This window comes from Canis lupus, chromosome 12 (assembly GCF_048164855.1).
Source record: "Canis lupus baileyi chromosome 12, mCanLup2.hap1, whole genome shotgun sequence".
In the NCBI taxonomy this organism is placed as follows: domain Eukaryota; kingdom Metazoa; phylum Chordata; class Mammalia; order Carnivora; family Canidae; genus Canis; species Canis lupus.
The window spans coordinates 38,385,060-38,397,303 of record NC_132849.1 but is presented as its reverse complement, the minus strand read 5'-3'; the positions used below and the strand labels follow the sequence as shown (position 1 = coordinate 38,397,303).

General features: G+C 36.3%; 1 protein-coding gene across 2 annotated transcripts in view; it reads left to right on the top strand.

Annotated features, from left to right (window-relative positions):
• Nucleotides 1-12,244, top strand: part of RASGRP3 (RAS guanyl releasing protein 3) — a 98,730-nt gene that overhangs the window by 15,518 nt on the left and 70,968 nt on the right. The window lies entirely within an intron of this gene.

Genomic DNA, 12,244 nt, shown 5'->3' with positions numbered 1-12,244 from the left:
CAGAGTGGATATATGTCTATTGCCCATTATCATTGAAAATATCATTGATATTTTCTATGCATTTGAAAGCATACATGATTGTGATAGAAATGGACCTTAATATATAAGGGAGGGGTTTTTTGGGCTTAAAACAATAATCATTTATTTTTTTTCAATAAGGAAAACTTTATTGGTGTTCAATTTGCCAACATATAGAATAACACCCAGTGCTCATCCCATCAAGTGCCCCCCCTCAGTGCCTGTCACCCAGTCACCCCCACCCCCCACCCACCTCCCTTTCTACCACCCCTTGTTCGTTTCCCAGAGTTAGGAGTCTCTCATGTTCTGTCTCCCTTTCTGATATTTCCCACTCATTTTTTCTCCAATAATCATTTATATACAGTGATTTTTGCAATTTGCTTTTTTCACTTCTTACAACAAAGCCATCTTCCCATTTCATCCTTTTCCTGGCTGCATGACATATATAGCACTGAATTAATGCACTGTGATTATTTTGATCAACCTCCCTTTCTTTTTAGGTTATTTTCCCTTTTTTGTTGTGATTACATGTATGTGTCTCACTGAGTTTGTCTTAACATTTATCTTTGTGCACTCATTGAATATTTTTATAGGATAAAATCCTGAAATACAGCATATTATTCTCAGCCCATATAGCCACCTTTTGAGTTGGGTATTATTATTTCTTGTTTACAATTGAGGAATTTTATATGTAAAGGGTTAGGCTTACTCAGCTTCTGAGTGGCTGATGAGGGAATGAGAATCCTAACTTCCCAATGTTCCAATGTGTCAACATCCTCAATGCTCAACACACTGCCTCTCCTACTAGTTTGGAAAAACAGTTAAAAAAGAAAAATGCTTATTAATGTTGGAATTGTCAGGAGGATTAGCGGGGATTACCATCAGCTAATGGTAGTCCTGTGGAATTAGAATGCAGGACATATTTCAAGCAGTTTATGTTTTCACCTGGCCCTGCAGCTAAGGACGCTAATGTGAGTGCTGAGGGGCTATTTTTAGCAGGTTACTTTAAGCCCAGAGTTGGGGTGGGGGGCGGGGTAGTTGTGAAATAGCCTGTCCATCACAGGCAGTGAAGAACTGCTTGCCCACTTTTTTGTGCCGAAGGAAAGGACACAGACCAGCTGGGCCAGTAAGTTGGATCTAAAATCGGGCTCATGTTTATGTTACTTAATAAATGTGTTCTTGAATAATATGAATTGAATTTTGGGTGGGTGGTTGAATGCCATTTTTAATGCACCAGGGGTGCACACATTTCTTGTAATCCTTTGATGACTGGCTTTCTAAAACAAAGAATGCTTTGGTAATGTGAACAAATTTCCTAAATTTATGTTGAATCTAACATTTCTTAAGGCAGGGAACCCTATGCATGGTGGCTTGTGTCGTAGAGTGCGTTGCCTGGTATAGCCATGTCAGTTAATGATAATGTGGAATATATATATATTGTTAAAAGTATAGAAAAATGTAGTCCAACTTCTCACTCCAAAGTCCCAAATGAGATGACATGGCAAAACCATATAGTTTTGAAGAGGTGATTTTAGAAAACCAACCCTTACCAGGCAGCAACCTGGTTGAGCTATCGACCTTGGGTATTCCTATCCTTGTGTTTGGATTGTGAGCCCCATTCCTGTCTCACGGAGATGGCATGGGCAAGAGCTGGCTCTTCAGGTACTAAGGCCACAGTCCAGAGAATAAAACCAAAACAAGTGAATTTTTGACTGACCCTTTTTCCTACAAGCACCACTGCATTCTTTGAGTTCTGTGAAAATACAGTGAAACATTTTTTGTCCAACATTAACATTTTAGTTCTTCATAATGTATCAGTTCACATCCACTCATAATTTAAAAAAATTAATCAGCAATTGATTCTACAACTGGAATGGCCTTTAGAGTTTATGGAATTCTTGGTGTGGGAAGATCACAAGGACTAGCCGGAGGGAAATAGGCTCCAGCTTTTAACTTTGACACATTTTAGTTGATTGGATTAAAACATTTTGGTTTTAAAAACCATTATTATTTGCGAAAAGCAAGCAAATATCTTCAATATAAATGGTTTAGTTAATATACCTGATGGTACAGAATTCTAGAAGGAATTTTTAGTGCTTCTCATATTAAACTCTTGATCCTCTACGTTGATATTTATCAATCTTTTTAAGGCCATGGACATTTGCATTGATTTTAAGCTAGTTTTGGGGAAGTAACTGGGCATGTATAGTAACATGAATAATTTTGCAGACCCAATAATCCCAGTTTTGGATATCTATACTATGGAATTAAAAGCACTGGAAGCTAGAGATACATGTACAAGTATGTTTAGTGCAACACTGTTTACACAAGCACAAAACTGGGAGCATCTTGAATATTCATTAATAGGGTGAATTAAGTATGCTATAACTACACTGAGGAGAAGTATGCAGCTATTAAAAAGTAGAAGTTAAATCTCTATTATTGACCTTGGAGCCAATATACATGACCATGATACATCAAGGGGAAAAATCAAATACAGATTTTTTTAATGAAAAAATAGAACCCCGTACATTTTTCACAGGTGTATATTGTCTTGGCAAGATGCGAATGGATAGGACAGAGAGGTTACTACATTTTTCTTTGTGTGTATCTCTGTGTCATTTGATTAGCTACAGAACATTATTGCTTTTTAAACTTAAATATTTTATAAAGTAAAAAACATAGGAGTCCTGCTTTTCCTATTTTGCAAAAGGAGACAAGACTATTCTTTCATGTGAAAATGTAGTTATTCTGACCACTAGAATATAAATTTTAAAAGAATTTATAGGCATTAAAATCCCTATCAAAGCCTCACCATGGAGGCTGGTATTTTGCAGATGTTTTAGCCTGTGCTCCCCTGCAGTGATTTCTCGCTTCTATGTGTTTATCTCCAGCAGCAAGAAGCTTTGCAGAGTTCTTACTTCCTATGGTTATATTAAAGAAACAACACCCACCTCTCAGTTCTGACTCTTCCCCTCCACTTGCCCCTCAATTTGAGAATTTGAGCACAGCATACATTAAACTCCACCGCTTTTCACTAATAAGAATGGCAATCACAAAGATGAGCCCTGAGAACAAAAACTTCCTGTTTAATTAAAACGTGAAGGAAAACTGGAAAATTTTCTACCACTTTTTTTTAATGTGCTTTTATAAGTGCTTTCTTAGTTGACCCCCCTCTGACCTACAAATCAGAAAATCCGGTTGCAGTAATACTAGGTCCTTAGTACTCAGTGGGCTCCTGCTCTGTCTGTGGTTGCCTTTGTGTTCTCCCTGCCAGTCGTGGTGAAGAATATCTTATCCAAAGGCTTTCTGTACACAAAGGCTGTAAGTAATCCCAAAATTGCAGCCAAAAGTTTGAGCAAACAGTGAAGGTAAATCACGGCAATGTTTACTGAAGTGTGTGATAAAGTTAATGATACTTTAAGGATATGGAAATAAAGTTAGAAGCTCAATCCTCACAGATTTATAACCTAGAGGTGGTGATGGTTGGATTAAAACATGAGCAAGTAGTTTGGCACAAAGGACTGGAAAGCAGGACTTGCAGGCAGCTAGCTGGTTTTGGATAATGTGATAGAGTGAAGGGGGGAAGTGATTATGTAGAATTAATGGACATTGTTCAGAATGACACATTTCCCCCAGCTATTCAAAAGTAGAGCATTCCTGGGTTCCTGGGTGAGCCTCAGTGAGTTAAGCGGCTGCTTTGGGGTCAGGTGATGGTCCCGGGAGTCCTGGGATAGAGCCCTGTGATGGCTCCCTGCTCAGCGGGGAGTCTGCCCCTCCTTCTCCCTCTGCCCCTCCCTCTCCTTGGGTGTGCATGTTCTCTCTGTCAAATAAATAAAAAAAAATTTTAAATCTTAAAAAAAAGAGCATTTCTGTGATAGCTTTTGTAAGCCAAAATTGTGTAAAGCAATGAAGCAATTGCCACTAATTTATATGGAAAAGTTTTTGAGTGTGCCCACACTCCAAAAATAACCTCTCTTAGGCTTTTCTGATATCACATCTTATTAATGGAAGCGCAAAATAAATCGACAAAAAGCACAGATGCTCACAGACATGGATGGTGAGTGTAATTCCTGGGGAGGAGCTTGGTGGAGCCATACTCTTGGCCCCGGGGGTGCCACACTCATGGCTCCGGGGTGTGCCCTGTCTCTGTAAGGCCAAATGCTGAACACTGTTTTTGCTTTTCACCTTTTTAAAATTTCTATTAGCAAAAACAGGTGCTAATGTAGCTCTTTTACTGTAAAAGTGAAGTAGCATAAACAGGTTAGCATAACTTGAAGTAGCATAACTTGAACTTTCAAAAAGTGGGGGCATACCTTTTTGACACAGTTTTAGCAGATGGATTTAGTATCAAAATAATATGGCTATTTTATGATTACAACCATGGTATAAAAATTCCTTCCTTCCTTCGGAAGGTGTACACTGAGCATCATCTTCAGCCTAGTGGGCTATAATATGAACCATATAGTATAGTTTAGCAGACTCAGTGAGTGCAGCCCTAGTGGGAAGGTGAGAGAGGAAGGCAGGAGGAGGGGGGCCCTTGAGTTCTCATAAGAGAAAAATAAGACTTGCAGCTTCTAACGGTGCTTTGCCTATGATTCTTACAAAGATCAAACTATGCCCATTTCATGTATTTAGCTATTACACATTTTAAAACAAAATTTTAAAATATATTTCTTTGCTTTATTTGCTGTGAATCAGCTTTGTATTTTCTCCTTTGAAATAGCAATGATGCGGAAACTTGACTAGAAAGGAAATTATAAATCTGAAATTGCCCTTCTATTAATATTCTGCACACTAAATGATTTCTCAGAAAAATGCACAGAGGCAGCCTTAGGAAATTTTTTTTCCTCTAAGCAACTTCTTCAAGAACTAAAATCATTCTGTGTTTGTGGGCACGTGCCTGAGTAGCTCAGTGGGTTGAGCAGCCAACTCTTGATTTCAACTCAGGTCATGATCTCAGGATCTTGGGATCTCAAGACCATCAGGCTCTCTGCTCAGTGGGGGAGTCTGCTTAAGATTCTCCCTCTCCCTCTCCCTTTGCCTCTCCCCTAACGTGCTCTCTCTGTCTCTCTCAAATGAATAAATAAAAAAAGAACTAAATTCTGGAAGGAACAATGGTATGTTAGAAGATTTAGATTCAGATTAAATTGACTACTAGTTGATTAAAAAGGTGATTTATAGGGTTAAGATCTTCAAAGATTAATGCAAATTGCTGTCAAATCAGGGTTTAGTAGTAAAACTACTGGAAATTTTATTATGTAAGTAGTTATGCTAAGTGAGGTAATTTGTGTCGTGGATGCTAACTTCTCCTTCTCATGTTTACTGATCCCAGCTTCAGCTAGAAAGCCAGCCTAGTCTAAGAAGCTGATTAGATGGAGGGAAAAAAATCTGCCATAAAGGTAAATTTCAATGAATTAGATTAAGTAAATGCAGCTATACTAATATGTAACGTGGTTTTTTAAAAAATGAAATTTTACAAAAAGGAAGAAAGAAAAAATAAAATATAGGAAAAAGAAAGAGAACGAAAGAGGAAATCCATTTTTAAACAGGACCAATTTGTCAAGCAATTTGAGGATTTCTCCAGAGATACTGCTGAAAGGAGGCAGGGCACCCAGACAGGGTGTGGGAGCAACTTCTGCAGAGGCTTCCTCTTATAAAGGCCATCCTCCTGATTCAGTCCCCCTTTTGTTTTTGTACAGCTCATCTCCAATTATTAGATCCCAAAGCGCAATGCAATTGTCTTGGTTGTGCATGAGAGTGAGCAGGTTTAATTAAAAATGGACGAGAAAGTCTATGAAAACTTTTATGGATACTAAATCATTTGGTTGGGTGGGGACTGTAAATGTGGAAGGTTTAGAGTCAGAGAGACCTGGGTTTGTTTGAATCCATATTTCTCTCTTTCTTTCTCTGCTGCTTACTAGCTATGGGCAGACTAGTTAATCTCATTAAGGGTCATCATCAGAGTAATAATAGTATCTCCTTAGAGCATTGTTGTGAGAATTAAATGAGTATTTTGCCCAGATGTTAGCTTGTTATATATTATTAATACTGTATTAGTATAATATGTTATAATATTAATAGACACTAATTTTTATGATATATGATAATTATAATTCCTTTTGTATGGCTTTCTGCATGTTCCATTTTCTCCAAGAGAGATTGTAAGCTTTGAGAACAAAGATTTATGTCACACGCTTTGGTGAATCCTCAAATGCAATGCACTTTGAACACAGACAGTGTATTTTTTCATTAGTCGACAATGGTTTGCTCTGTTCAAGGGCTTTAGAGATTAAAAACTCCACTCTCTGATTTTTTTCACAATTTTTTTCTGTTGGTTTAAGGCATGTAGCTAGCACAACTCTTATGATCACTGATTTTCTAGGTGTTTATTTTGGTTCAAGGGGAAGAACAAGAGTGAGAGAGAAAATTCTCCATAATACTTAGACAAATGTTGGGAGGAAAAAGAGGAGACAAGGAATCTAAAAAGTATATGTATCTGAGGAAGAGATGACCTGGTAGAAATATAGTAATGTGTAAAAGGTCCTCTGAAAGGAAAGGGAGGTGGGGGTCGGGGTGCGGTATGGCGTTAGTACCTCAAATTGACCAGCAGATGGTGTACCACCAATTTGGAGCAGGAATTTGGCACAAGGTGGAATGAGAGATGGGTGGCTTCACGGGGAGGTGGGGGGGGCAGTTGGCAGAGGAGGTTCCTGCTCTCTGACCAAGTGTGCACAGGATGGAAACCATTTGGGAATTTCCACTTTAAGGGAATACTTCAGATAGTCATAAAGGCCTATCAGGGCATCTCTGGGAAACTGAATCCAAGGTGCTCAAGCAAGACCATACTTCTCTCCTCTTCCTGCATCCTTTGAACATGGTCGTTCCAATACTTCCAGGGACTTGCTATCCAGTATGGGGTCCAGGAACAGAAGGATACAGAAGGATAGAGAATCGAGACTTACTCGGGAAGAAGTGTCAGGTCTTATTAATGGACGGGGAGGTTTGCTGCTTTGGGTCCTTTTTCTTGAACACATTTCTTGTCAATGGCTTTCTCCTCTTTGTGTAGATGATGAAACCACTCTAGTATGCTGGTATGTCTCTTTATTATAAGAAAGATCTCATTTACAAATGAACAACTGATACATATTTGTAATAAAAACAGTAGGAAAAAAGCAATAAGCATAAAGGGGGGTAGAACACTGACCCCAACTCCTAAAGATAACTGCTATTAAAAATTTGATACACAGTTGACTCTTGATCAACATGGGTTTCAACTGCACAGGGCCACTCACATGTGGATTTTTTTTTAAATAAATACAGCACTGTAAATGTACTTCCTTTATTATTTTCTTAACATTTTCTTTTCTGTAGCTTACTTTAAGAATACAGTATATAATACATATAACATACAAATATGAGTTAACCAGCTGTTTATGTTACTGGGAAGGATTCTGACCAAGAGTAGGCTATTAGTAGTTAAGGTTTTGGGGAGTCAAAAGTTATACGAGGATTTTCAATATGTGGAAGGTCAGAGCCCCTAACCCTGGTGTGGTTCAAGTGTCAACTACATCATGTTTCTGTCTTTTTCACATGTTCACGTCTTTTTAGAAAAATGAGATCATACTGAATAAACTTTTATAACTTGAGTTATCCACTTAATCTATGCTGAATATTTTTCCATGTTAATATACTTCAACATTATAATGATTGTGTAGTGCTAAATCTTATGAATATATAATAATTTATTCAACTTTTGGTACGTAGACTGTTTTTAATTTTTCACTAGTATAAACAGTGCTGTGAGAAACAGTCCTGCACGTATGAAAATCCACATTATTTCCTTGGGATACATTTCTAAGACAGGATCTGATGAATTAAAGGGTATACATATTTTAAAAAGGTTTTGCTATGTATCACAAAATTATCTTTCTTACATGTGGTACCAATCTAGATTCTTGCCAGCAAGATATAAAGGTGCCATTTTCTGAAACCTCCTATCAACATTGGGGATTATCAACTTTTTAATCTTTGTCAAGTTTAGAAATAATAAATGGTATCTTATCATTATTTAATTTGTACTCCCTTTTTAAGAAGCTGGATTTTTTTTTTCATGTGTATGTATTCGGGTCACTTCTATTTCTTTCTCTGTAAAGTCTTTATATATTCTTTGCCTAGTTGTTAATGATAGAGACTATATATTAAGGCCGTTAACCCTTTATCTTATAGATTTCATTTTTTTATCTCATTCTGTCATTTGTGATTTAATTTTGTTTATGGTGGGGTTATTTTAGACATACATAAATTCTACATTTTATTTATTTAAATATTTAAGACATTCTTAAATGATTTCTGCTTTTGTGATCATAATCAAAGTAATTTCTATGATAAAGTATTTAATCATGATTAAAATAATTAAAATTAAAATAATTTTAAGTTTATGAAAATAATCACATTATTGTCTTCAAGTTCATGTGTTGTCTTATTTTCACACTTAGCTCTTTTGTCCACAGGCATTTATTTTGTGTATGGTGTGAGATAATTTATTTTTGTGAGGTAATAATTGACTTTTATTTTATTTTAATAATTGGTAATAATTTATTTAATTTTTCCTAATACTTAACTATTAAACCAATTATTAAATAATCCATTCTTTTCCCATTAGGTTTAAATATCATATTTAACAAATAAACATTTTAATATAGTACTTGTATTTATATTTCTGGCTTTCTGTTCTCCTCCATTGCTCTGCCTCTTTTGGTACCAGATTCAAACTTTTAATTCTTGATGTTTGCAGCCTACTTAACACCTAGTACTCCCCACCCACCTTGTTGTTTTCTAAAATTTTCTTTACCATTCTCAGTTTTTTGTTCTTTCACATAAGCTTCAGGTTTTCTTTTCTGACCTATTTTTTTAAATCTCCAGCATTTTAATCAAAATTTAATTATATTTAAAAATTAAATAGAGGAGAGTCAACATCGTGACAATGTTGAATCTTTTGGTCCTGGAAAATCATAGAATATTCCATTTATTGAAATATTTCCTATTTTCTCAGTCAAGTTTTATAAATTTCTTTATATTTTCTTCACTTTACTTGTTTTTCCCAGAAATTTTATTACTGTTGCCATTCTGAATGAGATTTATTTTTCCATTATATTTTTCTAAACAGTTTTAAGCTGTGATGTGGGAAACCCAATTAATTTTATTTTGTGGCTGTTTACTGACATCTCTTATTAAAATATTTTTGAAAGTTGATTCTACTGAGTAAATGATTATAACATAGGCAAGTTGGATAATTTTGTCTCTTGCTTTCTAATCATTCTTCAGTTGTTTTTTCTTTTTCTTTTTCTCTTGTCTGGTTGCAAGGGCTCAAATGTCCAGAACGGTGCTATGTGATGGCAATGACAATGAGCACCCTTTCCCTGTTTCTGATTTTAATGTTAATACCTCTACTACTACACCATTAGGTATGATGCTTGTGTTTGAGGATAATCTTTATCATTCCAATAAAAATTCTTTAGCTCCATTTTATTAATTTAAAAAAATTGATACTGAATTTTATCAAAAGACTTTCAAGGGTACCTATTGTGCTAATTCAAAGGTTTTTTTCCCATCATATCATCATGCAAATGTATTCCTTAATATTGGGAATTTTTTTTTTTTTTTTACATTTCTCGGGTAAACTATATGTGAGATTAGTCTGTGGTTTCCATTATTCTGCTTTTGTTTGTTTTTATGTCAGGACTATTATGCTAGTTTTCTGTTACTTCTGTCCATTTGAACATTTTATACAGCCTGGGAATTATCTGTGGTTTGAAACTCAGGGAGAACTTGATTGTGTAAGTAATTTGGACTAGAAACCTTTCTTGGAAACAATTTCTCAATAACTTTTACATTTTTCCATGATTATTGATCTGTTATTTTTCAACATCTTGGGTCAGTTTGCTTCTAATTAACTCTTTTGGCTCTACCTACAGTATTTGATATGTGGTATTCTCATTACTAAGACTTTCTAAGCATTCTGCAATTGCCTTCTTGATTTCTTTCCAATCAATGATTTTCTTAAAGAAGAGTCCTAATAATTTTCCAAGAGCTCAAAAAAGAGTTCTCTTTTGACTTAACACTTTTGCAATTATTTTATAGTTGTATTACAATGTGGTTGTAGAATATGCTGAAAATAATTTCTTTGGGGGAGGGGGACATAAGACTTTTTGGTGGCCTAATATAAAATCAGTTTTTGTAAAGCTTTATTATATCTTTTCTGGGAGGAATAAGCAGAAGATCTTTCTCTTTAATCATTCATTTAGTCATTCAGCATTGTTTCAGCTGTAGGTCTCTTACACTTCAGGCATCGTATTAGGCATTTCAGGATATAAAATGAATAAGTCACAGGATTTCTTTAAGGTTGTCAAAGTTTGGATGGGACATAGACACATTAAGACCTAATTAGAACACAGAGTAAGAAATGAAACAGTAACAGAATGTACAAAAAAGGGATTTAAGCCTTGTCCTAGGTTCTGGGAATACAAAAATGCTAAGATTCTATCACAGTTTTTGAGAGGCTTTCAGTACATAAGTGTAAGAATAAAATAAAAGAAATTGAGATCAGAGACAGACTTTTGGAGGCAGGACGACTAATGAGGAAACCACTGTAGTCATTCAGTAATAAAAGAAGACATAGGAGAGCTGTTAGAAAACAGGAAGAACAGAGGGGATTTTCACGTGTGAGAGCAGCAGGTATTAGAAAAGTCCACATAGGAGGCTGAATGAGGTAGGAATTGAATTTCACGGAAGCCAAAATAGAACACATTAATGCTTGGTCAGTTAGGTCAAGTGCAGCCAAGAGGTTAAGTAGGATAAAAGCAAAAACATGTCCAATAGCGTTGGTCTTTGGTGACTTGGGGAAAGCAGTTTCAGTGAAGTAGGGGAAGAGCCAAACTGGAAGCAGGCCTCAGCTTAAATAGGATGTGAAGATGATGGACACAGGAGCTATATCTCTAGAAGCTGACCTGTGAAGGGAATGAGCTATATCTCTAGAAGCTGACCTAAACTGACCTGTGACCTGTTAGGACAGGAATTAAAGGAGCAAAGGATAAAAAATGATTGTAAGATGTAAAAATAATGTGAGCATACTTAGATGAAGAGGAGGGTGAGTGGACAGGGAGAGAAGGCATGATTGTTGGCAAAGAGTCCTGAACAGGTAGGGGTCCCAGGGTGAGACAGAACCCCGGGGGGCGGGGGGAGTCAATGGCCTTCGGGAGGAGGAGGCCACTTCTTTTTGAGTTGAAGGAGGAGATTGGAAACTATAGGTGTTTGGGCCAGAGAGGGGGGATCTCCCCATTTACTTGCAAGGCTAGAAAAGTGTCTCTGTGGAACCTCAGTGACACTCCTGGACACTGTCAGAAGGGTCCAGGGTCTTGGTCTGGGTTGACAGTTCACTCCATATGTATGATTTGGGATGTATGATTCCTCTCTCCCAACAGAATCAAAGAATTTCTATGCTTGTCTTTCCTGAGGCTGCTTTTTTAATTGGTCGTGAAGGGTTTCTGGGAGTCTCTGCCTCACTAACTATGTGGCATGCAATGGAATCATCAGAATAATTAACACCACCAGTTACAAATAAAGTGATTAATGGATGCCATAAGATCACAAAAGTTTCCATTACTGTAAGTGTAAAGTATAAATAAATCAAAATAACTTTTCAGATCTTTAGTGGACCTCCTTTTCTGTTTCTGATTAATGATTGTCACACGACAAAAAAGGTTTATGAAGGTGACATATCTTAGCACATTGTATTTTGATATCTGTAGTTTCTATTACTAACTTTGACCTCTTAAAAAGGGATATGTTTTGAAGCTTGCAAAACAATTTTCTATTTATGTTTTGGGCACTTACATGTTGGTAACAAATTTAGTGCCTTGAAAGAATGGCAAGGCCAAGGGGTTTTGTTTTTTTTAATTTTCTTTCTTTCTTTCTTTCTTTCTTTCTTTCTTTCTTTCTTTCTTTCTTTCTTTTTTTGTTATTCTGGAAAAATACTCTCTCCTCTGTATGGAGGGAAACTTCTGGTTTGATTAATTCTGTAAATAATTATGAGGCAAAAACGCAGATATGAAAGATTGCCCACACAAGCTCCTCTGTTGAGTAAGATCTCACTTATTAAAAATCAAGGTTGACAGTTTAACAGGCTCATGCTGGTGCAGAAATCCCCTGGGGCATTTTAACCTCT